The sequence below is a fragment of the Podarcis muralis genome, chromosome 10 (assembly GCF_964188315.1).
Source record: "Podarcis muralis chromosome 10, rPodMur119.hap1.1, whole genome shotgun sequence".
Classification (NCBI taxonomy): Eukaryota; Metazoa; Chordata; class Lepidosauria; order Squamata; family Lacertidae; genus Podarcis; species Podarcis muralis.
In genome coordinates, this window is record NC_135664.1 from 71,705,650 (window position 1) to 71,721,816 (window position 16,167).

Consider the following 16,167-nt stretch of genomic DNA (forward strand, 5'->3'; position numbering starts at 1 on the left):
TCTCAATTTCGTCTCCCGAAGCGATCCGGAGCTCAGCTTTCCTTCCCGATTTCCAGCAGGCGAGTGAAACCTTTCCCCTCCTCCTTTTTTGTTTGTTTGTTCATTTGTCCTTTGAAAAAAAACAAAGTAACCGAAACGTAGGACCTGGAAAGGGCTGCTGTCCCTAGGAAGCCTGCCCCGTGGCAGCGAGGAAGGGTTGCTTCCGAGTAGACCTGGGATGTGGTGGGTGTCACCCAGTTAACGAGAGCCCAGATATTTGCAAAAAAAGCTTCGTTGGTGGCGGCTTAATTGATCTGAAGATCAACCAGCCGAACTCTCCAAACGCCTTGAACAGAACCAGCCCCACATCCGGGGGGCGGGCAGCGCCCCGAGCATCCTTTGGGGCTCTGCAAACCAAATTTAATGGTGGTATAGGTTGGGAGAGACAGATGGGGAGGGTTCTTGGGGGTTAAATCGCCCAGGCGAGAATGTATTTCCCCCCCATTTCAAGTGTCATGATCTAACAAATAAAAACCTCCACTGAAAAATGTGCGCCCTGGGGAAATTCTCCTGCGCAAACGTCTGGAAGGATCCGGGCTTGCGTGGGAGAACTGCCCGGTGGATCGTGCCCTTGACTCGCCCAGGCATGAATAAAACCCGAGGCGCCCTTTTGTCCCCCCACGAAGCTCAGAAACAGCCCCTCGCCGTTCTTCTGGCTTTGCTTTTGCAGCGCGTTTTGCAGAGAGCGCGCCCCTTTGAAACGCCACCGCTTTCCAAACAATGAAAAGAGCTGCACACCTGGGAAGAAGAATGTGGGGCTGGGGGCACCCCCCGAGGCGGAGGGGGAAAGGGGACCCCAGGAGGAAAAGAGGGAGAGAGTCCAAAAGAAATCTTTGTTTTAGGAGGGGCTGGGGCTGCGCTGGTGCGCCCCAGTCCCGGGAAGCGCCAAAAATACTTAACAAAAGCTTTGGAAAGGACATCAGGCCAGGAAGGGCCGGGTTAGGGCATCGCGTGTTAAAAGCCTTTGCTGCTCCCATCGCTCGGGGCTGAACCTGCAGCGGCCCGTTTCGCACTGAAGCCAACGGCGTTTACTCTAGTGTAAAGGCACCTGGCCTTGCAGGCGGCAAGCCTCAAAAAACTGGAGGTGAAGCCGCGTCTCCACCCCAGCTGATCTCTCTCTCTCTCTCTGTGTGTGCCTTACTTCCGAGTAGACCTGCCATGGAGGGGGCCGGGCTGCCGGCCTCGTGGGAGCGGAGGAGGAGGAGTCTGCTGCTTTCTCCCCCCCACCTCCACCCCACACAGGTGAGCCCTCCAGCCAGCCAGCCCCTTGGGCACCTGAGCCAATGGCAAACGCCAGCCAGGCCCCTTCCAGAGCCGCTCCATTGGATTACTGACGTCCGCGGCGGGGGAGGTAAGGTGATTACAAACTAATTATCTTCCTGGCTTTTCCACCCACCCAACCCCGCGCCTCTCTCTCTCTTTTTTCTTCTTCTTTCTTTCTTTCTCTCTCTCTCCTTTTTTTCTTTCTTTCCATTTAGCCAAGCCGGAGCTTTGCAAGGGCGTCTGCTTGGGGAAGGAGAGGAACTTAGGACCCTCCCCAAATTTCTGCGCAAAGGAGGGCGGTCGTCAGCTTGCAGGGAGGGGGAGAGGGAGGAGGAGGGGGGGAATCTGGGAGAGGCGCAGGTAGTGCGCGCCCCCCCCGACCTCTCCTTTCTGTGCCAGAGGGTCGGTCAGCTTGGAGGGAAGGGGAATAATCTGGGGGAGGGGAGCAGGAGAGGTGGGGGAGGGAAGGAAGGATACTGGGTCGGACTCCTCAGACCCCTCTCCCCCGCCCCAACCTCTCATTTTCAGGAGGCTCTTTGCAAAAGCCCTGGGGCTTTTTAGCTGACATCTGATACCCCGGAAGTCAGCAGCATCTGAAGAGCTCATGTTCTTTATCTCTCATTTTCAACACCCCCCCTCCAAAAAAAACCCACCCCAACGCTCAGTACCACACCATAGTCTCTCCTGCAACGATGCGCGTGCGTCCAGGGGACGCGATGTGAAAAATTGTTGGGTTTTTTTGTGTTAGGACTCGAGTAAATTTTCCTTTGTCGACTCACCTGTGGACTCTTCGCTCCCTTCCTTTTTGTCTCCCTCTCGGCTCTAGGAACGAAAAATCCTCTTACCTGTGACTCTCCCTCCTTCCCTCCCTCCACCAAAATATTATACACTGGGAAAGAATTCGCTTCCATAGCACGACAGCTAGGTTTCACCAAAGCGCCGCCGCCTCTCCCCTTTCCCTCTTTCTTGTCTCAGATCCTTTAAAAAATAAACACGTTTTTAATTTTGACCTGAAAAAGAAGCTATTTTGGAAGATGCTTCTCAGAGCCGCGTACCAACAGCCCGTGCTAAGGAGGATGGCGATTCTCAGTCCGCCTTGTGGAGCTGGTAAGTTCATTTTCCATTTTTTTAAAAAATGAAAATAAATCCGCTTTATTTTTGTTTGGGGAGAGGAGGAGGGAATTGGAAAATGCAGGTAATTGTGGCTTTAAAGGCGTTTTTCTCCAGGAGCCCATTTTATCTAACCTAGCCGGGATGTTGAGGTTACATGCGTTTTCCAGGGAGTAAGTCCTATTGAACTTAAAAAGGGAATTACTTCCGAGTAGACCGGCGCTGGGCGTAGGTTTTTCCCGTCGAAGGAGGCTCTCTCCGCCTTCCTTCTCGCGGCGTGTGGGGGTCTTTGAATGTGGGGGAACACGATAATTTAATTACCCCTTATTTTTAAAAAAAGTGTTTCCAAATAACTCGTCGTTTGTGGTTTGGCAAGGCTCACCTATTTGTTATTATACCAGATTTCCTGGGAAACTGGAGGGGTCTCTTCTTCGTAAGCGTGACCAGAGGGGTAGGGGGTGTGCAAAATGGGGGGGAGGAATATTTGCTTGGAAATAAATAAGAGTTGGAGAGTGTTGTCTTCACGGAATGTGGTCACCTGCTTCTCTCTGCGCTCTGTCCCCCCCCCCCCATAGATTTTTGTTGTGTCTTTCCAATTGGGGGGGGGGCGTATTTAGCTAGATTAAACGAGGTGAATGAATTGCAGCATATCCAAATCACATTCTTGGTGGAGAGTTTTGGGTTTGTTTTCTGGTGGGGAGTCTCGGAAAACAATATTTTTGATGGACACTTTTCCTCTCCAATTGAATCCAAATCGGGATGAGTTCTAGGAGAACAAGACGGGTCAATTTCTGGGGAATAATGCGGTGGAATTATCCAGGTTCTGTGTTGTGATCGTCCTAGGAATCTATCCCAGGTCGAGGCTATTTTTCTTACTGGGTTGGTTTTATTAGCTCCGTATTATTCTGCTACCGCGCTAGAGTGACTCAGTTAAAGGAGGGAAAAAAGATAATGGTTATTTCCCTCGCTTGATGTCTTTCTGGTTTTGATCCAAGGAGGAGGAATTCTTTACTTTTCCTTCTTCCTCCCTCTCTCCCTCCCTTCCTCGGTCTTCTTTCTAAATACCGAAATTGTGTTCTTGTCAGGCGTGCCTGAACCGCGAAGGTATATAAATAGCAGCGAAGCTCCTGGGCGCCAGCCGAGATCAAATTACATAACGAAATATTTCCTTCTCTTCAGAAGTTCGTTTCAAAAATTGCACAAAGAGGAGCCGGAGCACCGTTTCCCGTCTGGCTTTTGTTTTTTTAATAATAATAATAATAATAATAATAATAATAATAATAATAATAATAATAAATAAAAATATAATACACGGACTATAATCTTAGTTTTAGTGCTTTCCTTCAATGGAACACGCGTCCTATTTCTGCATAAGATACCCACTAACACGTTTATACTTTACACCCACCTACACGCCAGGTATCTGTGATGCGCGTGTGCGCAGGCATCACTCAATAATATTTAAATATTATTTGGCGAGGGAGATGCCTCAGCAAGGATCCAAAGCGCAGCGACGCCCCTACGCACGCTTTACCTGGGAGTAAGCCCTGTTGAAATCAGTGCGCTTTACCTCCGAAAAAACCTTTTTTTAAAAATTAGGATTGCGCTGGCAAATAATGCTGGGAGACTTTTCTTAGGGCGGTGACGGCTCCCTGTTTGTTTGTTGCTCTATTTTATGGAGTCGGAGGCAACTTTGAGAAATTAAAATCATCATCATCATCATCATCAAGAGGTATATAAATTTTATGAAATAAGGCAAATCTTTTTTTTCTTCTCCTCACGATTTCCGCCTGGCTCTTTTCTGGCTTAAAATATGACACTGGATTGCGGAGTCCCTGGTCTGCCACCCTTTGTCCTTGTCAAAAAATTAAATGTTCGCCCTCCCAATTCAGAGGCGAAATCGAGCCTGCTGGAGGCTATTCAAAGCTACGCATCTCATTCTCTCTCTCCTCCTCCTCATTTTCTGGATGTTTCTGAGAAAATACCTTGAAAATAACTTCGCAGCAACCGAATTTCTAGGAGCTGGGGAATCGGGGCTTATGGAGCCACCCCAAAGATAATACTTACTCCCCCCGCCAAAATAAACAAACAAACAAGAAGTAAACAAACGACCCTGAAAGTTATATTGAGGAGACAGTTCAGCTTAGGAACCTGATCTGATTAGCAGGATGTTGAGGTAGCAATGCTTGCAGGAATAAACGGGGGCATCTGATGCTATGCAAAGCGCATATTCCCTCATTCTGCGCAAACCCCACCTGCCATTGAAAGGCGAGGCCAAGGTGTCTGGAGTCCGTTTCCCAGGTAGACGCGGGTCTCTGCTCGGGCTATTTTGTTGGCATTAAAAAGGAGCCCACCCTAGACCATATTGAGCAGGAGAGCGGCAGAAAACTGTTTACAGTGGTACCTCGGGTTACAGACGCCTCAGGTTACAGACTCTGCTAACCCAGAAATAGTACCTCGGCTTAAGAAGTTTGCTTCAAGATGAGAACAGGAATCGTGTGGTCGCAGCGCAGCGGCAGCAGGAGGCCCCATTAGCTAAAGTGGTGCTTCAGGTTAAGAACAGTTTCAGGTTAAGAACGGACCTCTGGAACGAATTAAGTACTTAACCCGAGGTACCGCTGTATTGCCCTATAAGAAAAAAAGAGACAGGAGAAGGCTGGAAGAAACTAACCTGACGATTGCGCAGGAGAAATGAAATTGCTTTTCAACTTTGCAATAGACTCCGGCCTGCTGAAATTGATGGAAGGAGATAACAACTCTATACCGAAAGGGATTTTCAGAAAGGTTGGCCGTGTGTTAAGTCTGTTGTAGCTCTCCCCCCCCAAAAAAGAAGTGTTTTGTGGCAATAAAGCGAGATGAGCGCCGCAACCCCCAGTCGGTCACGACTGGACCTAATGGTCAGGGGTCCCTTTACCTTTACAAAAGACAGACATATTATTGAGGGTGCCCCGAGTTTTCATAAACTGCAGTCCCCGTCACCAGCTGCAAATGCTACTATGACATTCCTTGTGTGTCCCCCCCCATCTCCCCCCGACGCCCAGATTCTTTGTTTCACTCCGGTTAAAATTGCTCAGAGTCTTTTGCGCCATTGGACCTGGAACCAGAAGTGGCCATGGCAAGTTGCAATCTTCTAGAAATCGTTAGGGTTTATTTTATTTTATTTTATATTTTTGCGGGAGGTGGATGCTGCTGCTGTTGCAGGCAGATGACAACCCACCGTCGCCTCTCCAACAACATCTCCTGACGATGGGCATGGAGAAGAGGAGGGGCCTTTGCCTTGCTGCCACCAGGAGATGCTTCTCCAAAGATGCTGCAGGGAGGCCTGAGAGATACCGCAGTGCCGTCTTTTTTCCTTGTGATTGATTGGGAGGGTGGAGTTGAGTTTGGGGTGTGGGTGGGGGCAGGAGGAGCACAACCAAGGCTTCTTGCTGGTGGAAGAGCCCAGGGGCAGGCATTGCCAGCCGAGCCTTCCTCCCTGACCAGCTCTCTCTGTCTCTCTCTGCATCTCTCTCTCCTGGCTGTAGAAAGGTTAGTGGGTACCTGTGGTGGTCTTTGGAGTCTCCATCCAAGCCCCCCCCCCCGCCTCCTATCACCTTCCTTCCCTGCCTCCACGCCAACCCAGAATCTCTTTCCATCTGTGGAAATGGCACCCACCTTAAAAAATAAAATCAAAACACTGGTGTAGAGCCCTATTATAATCCCAGTTAAATGCGATTAAGCGCAAAGATGCTTGGAACTGGGTGTGTGTGGAGGAGAATTTAACCCTTCCGGCAAAGGGACTGAGGTCGGCTTGTATTTGCTTTCTAGACTGGAAAGGCAAAGTCCGATCAAACCAAAGATTTAGAAGGAGGAAGGGGGGGAAAGGGGGGTTTGGGGAGGGGAGTTGGGAAGGTGAAAAGGAACCGGCATTCTTAGACGGCAGAGAGCAAGCCTCTTAAATCCCACATTTTAAAAAGACAGTCGGAACAATGTTTATGTGTCTTGCCTCTCTTTCTGTGTATTTCAGAAAGCATTTTATGGTTAGTGTTAGCAGTGAAAAGCAAAGCTTTGTCCAGCTCTTAGCTCTGCAATGAATAGGCAGGTTGGCAGGATAAAATTCTTGTGGATTTTTAGCCCTACAAGGAAGGAAATAAGAACTTGGTTCCGAAAAGAAAGTCGCAGCATATTCTTAAACATTTAAATATTAAGACTTCAATTACAGCCTGTGCTTTTGAAACCCAAACCTATCTGATCAGCTACCAAACCAAGGCTTTGCCATCCTTCAGTTTAAATGCAATGTTAAATTATATAACTGTACTAACACTTGAGTATATTTTATGGCTCAAGTGTGAATTTAAGCATTTTCATTGCTACATACTGGAAGACTGAACTTTTAAAGGTGTTGTTATGATAATAGTAGGTCCATTTTGAATAAAGTATAAAATGATTATTTTTAAATAATCCTCTGAAAACGGAGAACGTTGAGTGAGATGGATGGCAACCTTACCTTGTCTGGCTCAACACTTTCATGAAGCGATGGATCATGCAAATGTTGCCAGTTTATTTGACCTTGAAGCTCTGGTATGAGAGGACTTGTAATATTTCCTTTCCTACATAAAACCCTTTGTACCTTTAGATCTCCGAATGATGAAAAGGGCTATTTTAAAAATGGGCAATGCACATTTTAAAGGGTACAGCTTTGCTTTTCAGGTCAGCTCCTGAAAGGTTACACAGTGAAGTCCAAAAAAATAGAGTACATATCCTTTGCAATTAAAATCATTGTAATGTTTTTTTTAAATTGTTGTTGTTGTAATTATTATTATTTTTAAGAGGTGTTGCCAGCTAAATCACCAGGAAAAACCAAAAACGGTCCATGTTGCTGTTCTTTTAATAGACCAGGTTGACTTTTAAAAAAATAAATTCAATTTGGCATGAATTCCTTAGATAGCTAGAGGAAAAAATTGTCCTGAATTTGACTGCTTGGGTCTCCCTTGCCTTTGAGGAAGCTTGTGGACTTGCAAGGCTATTAAGATGATTAGTTCATCCGAGATGGATTGTTTTGTAAGACTGTAATCCAGTTCCATTTCAGTCTATAGGAGCCAATGCCCTTGACTTCAACAGGGTTACCTGCACAATCCAGCTGTCTGTTAAAGCGGCGGTTCTTCTATCTATTTGAACGCCCCTCCCTCCAAAAAAAGCACAAAGGACAGAGAAAATGTGAAATAAAATCAAACTGGTTTGCCTTTTGTTTCTTTTGGAATAGGCTTAAGGCAAAGAGATATAAGGTTAGGACACACCTTCAGTTTCGCTGAGCAGGTGCTTAACTCCCATTGAATTAAACGGGACCCAAACTTGCTTGGTCCTATCCTTGGAGGGGGTTTTCCCCCAGCCCAGTCCTACCCCCTCCCCACCCTGCGATTTCCCATCTGCTGTCAAATATTCAGGCTCCCTCCCTCCCCGTGAGTCTCAACTGGGTGTTGAGGCCTATGCAGTAGATTTGGCAGAAGATGATGTCACTTCCAAACATTAGCTGCTCTGCCTCATGGGGAAATGTGGGTCGGATTTCACCTGGCTTTGTGTCAGCCTGGGCTTTGAGAGGCAGGCTGGGGTAGACAAAACCAGCCTGAAATGCAAGTTTAAAACAAGACAGAAACAAAAAAAACCCCAAACCCAACCAAAAGTTCCAGCATCCATTTAATTTTGCATTAAATCCATCCATGTAAGCCACACTTGGAGTAGGCAACTGGGTTTCAATGGGTCTTCTTGGAGTACGGCTTTAGCACTGAATATTGCCCATAGAATATGCCAGATGTCCGGATTTATTTTGGGTGACAGCTGTTTTGACACTCAGAGTAGACCTATTGAAACCAGTGGACTCAATTTACGGGAAATGCGAGATACAGCGTTGCAACCACCATCACGACTGGTCAGGCTACTGGAAAAATATTTCCTTACCCATCAATTTTTCTAAATTTGTGATTGGCCATCCCATTAAAAGAAAATGGTTTGTTGCCTTTTCACCCAAGGAAATGAGCAGAACCCTCTTGTACACTGGAAAATCACACACACACACACACACACACACACACACACACACACACTCACTCTGTAATAATGTCTACTCAGGAGTAAGTCTTATTGACTTCAGTGGTGCTTGCTCCCAGGAAAGCGGGGTTAGGACTGCAGCCCAGAGCTGCATTTTAAGCCCAATTGAATACAATAGGCCTTACTTCTGAGTAAGCATGCATATGGTGGGGATTACTTCTGAGTTGTACATAAGATTGTGCTGTTGTTTTGGTTATTCATTTTGCAACTCCTGATTATTATTATTAATAATACTATTTATTGCCCTCCCCCTTCACCAGGGCGGGGTACAACATTAAAGCACAACATTAAACACAGTTTAAATCATCGTACATTAAAAATATTGCAGTTCCTTTTTCTTTCTGTTCTAGCTATGATTTATTTTAAATATTTAAAACATTTTATTTGCAGCTTATAACATTTCCAGATCTTAAAAAAATAATCACACGGTTGTATCCAGTTGTTCAAACACAATTGTGTAATAATTTTTCAGCCCATATGACTGGAAGCCTCCCAAGAAGGTAGCAAATTTAAAGTCACCCCCCCCCATCACCTCTCAAACTCTTCAGGACTGTTTTTATTGGTGAAGTATTATAGCTACCTGTGGGGCTAAGGCCAGCCAGGTTTAAGCACCTTTGTGTCCCATTCTTAAATCCTAAATCTTAAGCCAAGGCCCTTTGATATATGTGAAATTGACTCCAGTGGAAGTGTGTCTAGGGGTGCTGCTTAACAATGCAATTCTCGGCAAGCCTACTCAAAAGTAAGCCCCTCTGATTTCAAGGGGGCTTGCTTGCTTGTTTAGTCGTTTAGTCGAGTCTGACTCTTCGTGACCCCCTGGACCAGAGCACGCCAGGCACTTCTGTCCTCCACTGCCTCCCGCAGTTTGGTCAGACTCATGCTGGTAGCTTCGAGAACACTATCCAACCATCTCGTTCTCTGTCGTCCCCTTCTCCTTGTGCCCTCCATCTTTCCCAACATCAGGGTCTTTTCCAGGGAGTCTTCTCTTCTCATGAGGTGGCCAAAGTACTGGAGCCTCAGCTTCAGGATCTGTCCTTCCAGTGAGCACTCAGGGCTGATTTCCTTCAGAATGGAGAGGTTGGATCTTCTTGCAGTCCATGGGACTCTCAAGAGTCTCCTCCAGCACCAGAATTCAAAAGCATCAATTTTTTGGCGATCAGCCTTCTTGATGATCCAGCTCTCACTTCCATACATCACTACTGGGAAAACCATAGCTTTTACTATGTGGACCTTTGTTGGCAAGGTGATGTCTCTTCGATGGGGCTTACTCCCAGATAATTGCATACAGAACTACGGTCTTAAGGCTGCAGTCCTCTGCACACTGCTTTGGCCATCAGTGAACATCCCATTGACTTCAATGGGGCTTACGTCTGAGTAGGCTTACCTAGGCTTGGTTTGTCGGGAAGGAAATCGGGTTGCAACGAATTCACTTCTGAGTTAACCTGTGCAAACTGGTTCATCTCCAGGGATGAAGTCAAAGTGTCCTTGCTAATGGTGCAGGATTGCGACCTGTGGCAAGGACATGAATGCAATGGCCAACCAGATGCAAACCCTCCAACATTTCTCCAATGAAAATAGGGATGTTCTATTCCATAATTATTATTTTTTTTAATATTCTGCCATCTGACTGGGTTGCCCCAGCCACTCTGGGCTGTTTCCAACATACATAATAACATAATAGAACATTAAATATAAAAACCTTCCCTCTGCAGGGCTGCCTTCAGATGGTTGCATGGTTTCTTACCTCCTTGACTTGGTGGGTCTCATAACTCCATACCCTCCAACATTTCTCCGAGGAAAATTGGGATGTCCTAAGGAATAGCAGGACATTGCAGGATCAAATCAGGAACCGGGACAGTTTCTGTCCATCTGGGACTGTCCTTGGAAAATAGGGACACCTAGAGGTTCTGCAGAAGTCCACAAATGGGGGCATTGAGGCAACAGATATCCCCTGCTGCTTGCTTCCCAGCAGTTGGCATTCAGAGGTAGACTGCCTTGGACCAAGGAGGCTCTGTTAAGTTACCATGGCTGGCTAGCAGATGTTGGTAGACCTCTCCTTTGCCATGAACGAGCCCAGAGTCGAGGTTTATGAAACACAAGTCCAAACATCTCGGCTGTGCGCTTAGGATGGGTGAGGTCAAAGCTCTGTCCAGCACACCATCCGCCCTCTTCTGAGGAGTCTGCAAGCAGGACCCGAGTGCCACAGCGTTCACCTGTGGAACTCCCTGCCACAGGAGGCCACCAGCCCAGAAGGCTTTAAAAGAGGATATGGCGGGTTCATGGAAGAGAGGGCTATTTGGATTTAGGGCGGTTCTTCCGCACAGGGTGCCAACCGAGGGGGTGAAAAATGGAGAAGATCTATCATCGAGAAGGACCATTTGGGGGTGCCAAATTTTGGCCATGCACAGGGTGCCATATTATGAAAGATTACCAAAGTCCGCCCCTGGCGGCTGCTAGCCCTGATGGCTATATAGCGCCACCACAATTGGGGTCAGCAATGCTTCAGAATCCCAGTCCCTGGAAACCAAAGGAGGGGGAAGAGTTGGTCTTGTGTTCGAATTCTGCTTGCGGGTTTTGCCCAGGGCAACTGCTCAGCCCCTGTGAGAACAGGGTGCTGGACAAGATGGGCCATAGGCTTCATCCGGCAGCCTCCTCTCATGCTCTTTGTCGTACCTAGAGTTGATCTTAAAACAGGGCCTTTTCGCTAGTGGCACCCTCCCATCAGATGTCAGACAGGAAAAACAACTATTTGACTTTCAGAAGATATCTGAAGGCAAACCAGTTTTGAATGGTTGATGTTTTATTGTGCTTTTAATACTTTGTTGGGAGCCGCCCAGGGTAGCTGGGGCAACCCAGTAAGATGGGTGGTAAAGGTAAAGGGTAAAGGGACCCCTGACCATTAGGTCCAGTCGTGGCCAACTCTGGAATTGCGACGCTCATCTCGCTTTATTGGCCGAGGGAGCTGGCGTACAGCTTCCGGGTCATGTGGCCAGCATGACTAAGCCGCTTCTGGCGAACCAGAGTAGCACACGGAAACGCCATTTACCTTCCCGCTGGTACCTATTTATCTACTTGCACTGGCGTGCTTTCGAACTGCTAGGTTGGCAGGAGCAGGGACCGAGCAACGGGAGCTCACCCCTTCATTGCGGGGATTCGAACCGCCGACCTTCTGATCGGCAAGTCCTAGGCTCTGTGGTTTAACCCACTGCGCCACCTGCGTCCCTATCGATGGGTGGTATGTAAATATAAATATATATAATATAACAACAACGTATTGGATTTTAAGCCATTGTTGCAAGCAGAACTTCCCGTAACCATCTAGGCATCTGGAAGCTGCAAGGAGCTAACAGATGCTCCAGTTCTCCCTGCGCATTTTAGTGTGTGGGGTTTTTTTTGCAAGGGCCCATTTGCGTCAAGGGGGGCACATTAACCCCCCCCTTTCCTCCTCTGCTCTGAATCAATCTAAGTGCTCCCAAATCACGACTGCCACCCGGGGAACTGGGCAGGCCAGACCGCTTAGAGGTTGTAAAATATTAATAATCCTTCTAATTGATCTCCCCATTTCGCCCTCCCCAGCTTGCGCCCTTAGGAGATCCATACAAGAAAATAAGTGTGTTTGGAGAGAGAGAGGATTGTGATCTGACACAGCGGGGCACTGGGGGGGGGGGCGCAGAGAGAAGGGGGGGCGGTTGTTGTTCTTCAATCTTTGACCCCGTCCATATTGATTTCTGCAGAAATGGGCGGCGATGCTTCTGCCAGGAGCCCGCAAAATACTTTAGAGTATTTTTAAAGGGTTTGGGGATCAATGGCGCGCCTGCCAAGTTGAATTTAAAGGGTTGGGGGGGGGGGACAGGGAAGATGTAGGGGGGGAGGAAAGGAAGTGTATCCTAGAGGCATGGAGAGGAACCTGGCAAACAGCTTGGCCCCCATATACGGTGTCAAGGAGTTCCTGAGGCAGTTTTTGCTCCTTTAGCAGACAGTCCATATGGTGCCAGATTTTAGGACTGGGTAAAAATGGCCAGCTGTCGCTTGGCCCAAATGCTGACCCATAGATTTCCTGGCCTGCAGACCTCCGTGATGCTTTTAAAAAAGACACACACACACACACAAAAATGCCACTTGTTCAGGTCAAATTGTGACATCTGGCGAGACGAACTTGTGTCGTTTTTCAAGCCACACAGAGAGAATGGTGCCTTTATTTCGTTGTCCGTGCCTTCTGTGAGAGTTTTGACTCCAGGGTTTTGTTGCTGCTGGGGCTCTTTAGAATCAGGGTTTTGGTTTCCAAAAATCCAGTTTTAATTGCCTGCTTGAAGTCTATAAAGTCTATAAAGTCCGTTATCGATGTAGCAACTGTATTATTTTTATGTAATTCAAATCACGTGCAATTCTTATTGTTGTTGGTTTTTTGCATATTTGGGGTGTCTCACTTTGAATATGAGAGCAGTTAATCATGGTAGCAGCGCAGCATTTATTTAATCAGAGAGATTTAGAAACTGCTTCATAAAAAAAAGAACCAAATCTCTTAAGCGCTATACACAAAACAATATTAAAAATTATCAATAAAACAGAGGTAAATTATCAAATGCTAAAAATGAGTTTTTTGCCGGCATATAAAATAATATAGCTAGGCTTAATATTACCATAATATTAATAAGTAGCAACCACAATATTAATAATTGTATTGTGGGCAGTCTATCATTTGGGCAGAGAAAGACAGTTATCATTTAATCAGTTTCCAACTTTGTACATAACAGGTCACGGAAGATATTAAGGTCCAGTTTTGAATTCATTTTTCCCCTTAAAGCTCAGAAAGGCAGCCTTTGAAAGTGATTTGTCCAAGGTTACTCAGTGAAGGGCCTGTGAGGATTTTAAAAATCTTTAATGCAATAATACACACGTGCACCGGTTCTATAAAATCCACTGAATTATGATGTATGGGAAATGGGTGACATCACTCTGTTTGCCATTGGAAGGGGTGATTTTGGCAGGCTATAGGGGGGCTGTAAGGGGAAGTCAGAGAGACCTGTTGTGCAATCTGACGTTCAGTCATGAATATTTGATTTTGGCAAAATTAACTGCCATAATAAGAAATCAGTCGAATCAAAAATTTAAAAAGGAGTGGAAATGTTTTGACGAATATATGGCAAAATATTGCTCAAAAAAAAGAGATACGCTAATATGCCTGGATTAAAATGTGAATGGATGGAAGAAAAATTAGTAAGGAAAGATAATAAGAATATATAGATGATTTGAGAAGATTGTGGAATGCAAAGATTATTGTAAATTGTAGAATGTGGAGGAAATCGAGTGGGGGCGGAAGGAAGTGGGAGGAAGGAGAAAATAATAATATGATGGATTGAGGAAATATAAATGTAAATGTATGGGGGGATAGGGAGGAAATGGTGTTGGTTTTGGTACACCTGTATTGTAATGTAATAGGTGAAAACCAATAATAATAATAATAATAATAATAATAATAATAATAATAATAATAATTCCAAAAGAAGAATTCCAAGGTTTCAACCCCCAATGCTTTCTGCATGGGAAAAGAGACAACTGAGGGGAGACCATCGTAGTTCTCTGTAAGATAAGGCACACGAAAGCGAAAGCAAATAAGAGGACTTAGAACTTGCAAAACCTCCAAGCACCCCTATTTTCCAGGGACTGTCCCTGATTTAAACAAGCCGGTTTCTCGTTTGATCCCAGAATGTCCCTCTTTTCCTTAGGACATCCCTATTTCCATCGGAGAAATGTTGGAGGGTATGGCGTTATGTGACCCCTCCTGAGCCAAGGCGATAAGTAACTATACAGCCTTTAGAAGACACCTGAAGGCAGCCCGGTATAGGGAGGTTTTTTTAATGTTTAATGCTTTATTATGTTTTTATATATGTTGGAAGCCGCCCAGAGCAGCTGGGGCAAGCTTGTCAGATGGGTGGGGTATAAATGATATAAATAATAATAATAATAATAATAATAATAATAATAATAATAATAATTATTTTTATTTATACCCCGCCCTCCCCGGCCACAGCCGGGCTCAGGGCAGCTTACACCAGTAAAATTACTTACAGTAAAGTCATAATAGGGGGGAAATCAATTTAAAATACAGGTTAAAATGCAATTTAAAATGCAGCAATAATAATAATAATAATAATAATAATAATAATAATAATAATGGAATAGGACATTCCTATTTTCATTGGAGAAACGTTGGAGGGTGCGAATTTGGAATGGGGGGGGCAGCATGCTGTGTTGAAACCGATTAGCAGTGAATTCAGGGCAAGAGAAGAGGTTAAACCCTGTATTTAGCTTGCGGGATCTGGTGGTGCTACGGGATATGGCTTTCAGTGGCAATAAGTCTCTGAAAAAGCAGTTGCTTTGGGGCAAAAGAGTAGAGGGTGGGAGAGAATTGCTGGTGTGGGGCAGGACCCCCTTCCCACTGGGGCACCCCCCTGGCCAGGGCAGGACACAAGACGCTGGTGTGAATGGAGACTTTTGATCTGATCTTTCCTTGCACTCCTAATGCATCTTTGATTTAGCTGGCCTTGGCGTGATCCTGCACCATTGGCCCAAATATATCCTCCGGACGTCTTTGATCCAGCGCTTAATTTCTGAAACGGGAAGTTCTGGGTTTTAAAGCTTACCTGTCACAGGTGTGGGCAGTGGGGGGAGGCTGCCAAGATTTTGTGCCACACGGCCGCTAAGGGACAGCAAACAAATGACCCATTTGCGTCTGCAACGAACATTTTCGTTGGCCCTAAGTCGGGTGGCGCTGTGGGTTAAATCACAGAGCCTAGGACTTGCTGATCAGAAGGACAGCGGTTCGAATCTCCGCAGCGGGGTGAGCTCCCATTGCTCGGTCCCTGCTCCTGCCAACCTAGCAGTTTGAAAGCACGTCAAAGTGCAAGTAGATAAGTAGGTACCACTCCGGCGGGAAGGTAAACAGCGTTTCCGTGCGCTGCTCTGGTTCGCCAGAAGTGGCTTAGTCATGCTGGCCACATGACCCGGAAGCTGTACACCGGCTCCCTCGGCCAATAAAGCGAGATGAGCGCCGCAACCCCAGACGACTGGACCTAATGGTCAGGGGTCCCTTTACCTTTAAGTGTGCCTTAGCAAATGGCGGATAATAATACGGCCAGGACGTTCTTCAGTATCTGAACTATTATATGAATTTGGCTTCAGGGCCAAATAAATACTCTGTGTTATTTATTTTTGTTTTGTTTTGAGAGATTAAAAACAACAACAGTAGTTGCCATAAAGCAGGGGTCAGCAAACTTTTTCAGCCGTGGGCCGGTCCACCGTCCCTCAGACCATGTGGTGGGCTGGACTATATTTCGAAAATAAAAATAAAAATGAACGAATTCCTATGCCACACACATAACCCAGAGATGCATTTTTTTTAAAAAAAATGAATTTTATTAGTATTTTCCACACAACAACACGAAAGATATCAAAAAATAATAATACAAAACACACAAAAATCAACATTCAAAAACTAAAAAAACAAAAACAAAACAACAAAAACAAATCCATATTTTACAAGTTAATATTATAAAAATATTAATAATTATAATAATATAAATCTCTCCCAGAGATGCATTTTAAATAAATGGACACATTCTACTCATGCAAAAACATGCTGATTTCCGGACCGTCCACGGGCTGGATTGAGAA

The 16,167-nt window shown here is 45.8% G+C and overlaps 1 long non-coding RNA gene across 1 annotated transcript in view; it reads left to right on the forward strand.

The window, feature by feature from the left end:
* Positions 1-2,053: 2,053 nt before the first annotated feature.
* The window catches only part of LOC144329102 (uncharacterized), a 40,980-nt gene continuing 26,866 nt past the window's right edge, over positions 2,054-16,167 (forward strand). Inside the window, exon 1 of the long non-coding RNA XR_013394513.1 lies at positions 2,054-2,409. This is a non-coding gene — a long non-coding RNA (uncharacterized LOC144329102). The remainder of the gene's footprint in view (positions 2,410-16,167) is intronic.